This window comes from Hibiscus syriacus, unplaced genomic scaffold, assembly GCF_006381635.1.
Source record: "Hibiscus syriacus cultivar Baekdansim isolate YM2019G1 unplaced genomic scaffold, ASM638163v2 tig00110777_pilon, whole genome shotgun sequence".
Taxonomy (NCBI): domain Eukaryota; kingdom Viridiplantae; phylum Streptophyta; class Magnoliopsida; order Malvales; family Malvaceae; genus Hibiscus; species Hibiscus syriacus.
The window spans coordinates 105,403-107,551 of NW_024062858.1; the positions used below are offsets into that span (position 1 = coordinate 105,403).

At 35.0% G+C, this 2,149-nt stretch overlaps 1 pseudogene; it reads right to left on the minus strand.

Moving 5' to 3' along the window:
• Nucleotides 1–404: 404 nt before the first annotated feature.
• LOC120139970 lies at nucleotides 405–1,897 on the minus strand (annotated as a pseudogene).
• Nucleotides 1,898–2,149: the final 252 nt, after the last annotated feature.

Genomic DNA, 2,149 nt, shown 5'->3' on the forward strand with positions numbered 1-2,149 from the left:
CGGCGTTTGGACTAAAATGCCCTTAAATTTTTTAAATATCCTTTTTCTGTCATTGAATAATAAAATTCTACGAATGTTAAATTACAAATTTATCCTTAAACTATTTTAGATTTACAAAAAAAATTTATAATTAAAATTTTATATGAAGTTCAGAAGTTAAAATAAAATTTTACCCTTTCATTAAACCTTTTTACATTTTCAATTTTTAAAAACAATTATGATTTATGAATTTAAATTTTTTAAAGAAATATATAATATTTTCCAACTTGTAAAAAATAAATATAATAAGGACAATTTGGTCAAATATACATTACAATAATCTTTTATTCTTTTAACCAAACACGGTAATCTTACATTCCTGCAAGCCAACAAACACAAATAAACATTCCCAGTAATCTTATTCTTGTTAATATTACATTCCCACTGGTAATCTTCCATTCCGTGAACCAAACGCAGCCTAAGAAGATGAGATTAAACCATATTATTGGCGTAACTGCAAATAACTTTGCACTTGACTACAGTGCCATAGACGTAGAACCCTGGTGTGATCATGATCCGAACCCTACGCGGAACCAAATTTCTGGCTCTTTCTCCATCCGTTTCCTCCATGTATACTGAATCAAACTTTACCCCTTTATCTACCCTGAATGTTGGTAAGCCAGGGTGCACCGAGTTGGCCAATAGGTGCACCAACCACACTCTTTGACGCACCAAAAAGGCTTGTAACAATGGCTCAGGCCAAGCTCTGTTCCCCCAACATACCCACGATTTCATTCATTTCCTGTCAGAGAACTTACTAAACTCCTCACTGAAATGCCTTGTTCCCTTGTTCAAAACCTCCTCCCATGTTATACCTTGTAAATATTTGAATGACGCCATATTAGCTTCACAACGATCAATAGGGCTCAATATTAGGGTCACTGCACTCTTTTGAAACCCATTTGATTCAAAATCCTCAAAGAAAGCTTTGTTCAACAAAGCTTCGAGGTAAATAAGAAGGCTTTTGGGGTTGTTGGAGTGAGATATGTTGGTGTCATACGGCTATAAAGCACACAGTCTAGTAAACTTTGGTACCATGTGCCTTAATTGCATGGTGATCAGTGATCTACTCAAAAGCCTGATTGAAGCCTAGCTTCAGAGACAGAAACCAAGAATTGTTTAATCACTTTTCATTAGCTCCAACAACTCCATCTTGATTCTTCACTTGATGAATGCTATGCATTTTGTCAATTCTATAAGGAGAGTTGATGTTGCATTCATCTAGACTAGACTTGAGATTGTGACAATAAACTTCAAGCTTGTTAAGCTTCTTCTCAAGCTCAGCCATGGAGTATTTTAACCTTGAAGCTTCCTGCAATTATTCATCTCTCTTTCTTGTAGCTTGAATGAGCTTGTGTGACAGTTCAGACGCAGCAAATTTCCAGTGTTCTTCATTGCCTGTACACATATCAGTTGATTTTGGACTCTTCCTTGTTAAAGAATGAAACGGAGTGGAAAATCCGTTAGGGCTTGCCATGGAAAAGAAGTTTGGCCTGCAATTGTTGCAATAACCGAACCATCCCAACCACCACCTGATTCCCGACGTTTCATGGCGTTGGGTTTTCCAATGTTTTTGTCATTAGGAGGTGTTGAGAGGTGCTTCGGCGTCAACCCTTTGTCTTTGTTTAAGCTTGGGGCACCACCTTCTTGTTCCTCCCTTTCACATTCTTGAATCTGTTGAACAAAGAAAAAAAACAAAAGAAATAGCTTTATCAGATCCAGCCAAATAAAGAAAAAGGAAAAAGTACCCATTTTTTTTCTAAGGAAACAAACATAAACTTACTGGAGTGAAAAGAGCGGTTTGGCGAGGTGGAGTAGGAGGAGGAAGGGACTTGGAAGAAGATGAAGAAAGAGCCATGTTTTTTTGGGTGCTTATGTTATCTCATAATTTGGCTCTTTTTTATGGTATTTACAGATGACCATGAGAATGAAAGACACAAATCGAAACACGTGGGGCTATAGAAAATAAAAAATAATATTTAAATTATTAAAGACAATAAATATTTAAATACGTTTAAATTAATATTATAATAATTATATATATATTATAAATCAAAATTTAAGTCGAAGGGTTTGGTATTTTCACTCAAATATATTATTTGAAAATTAA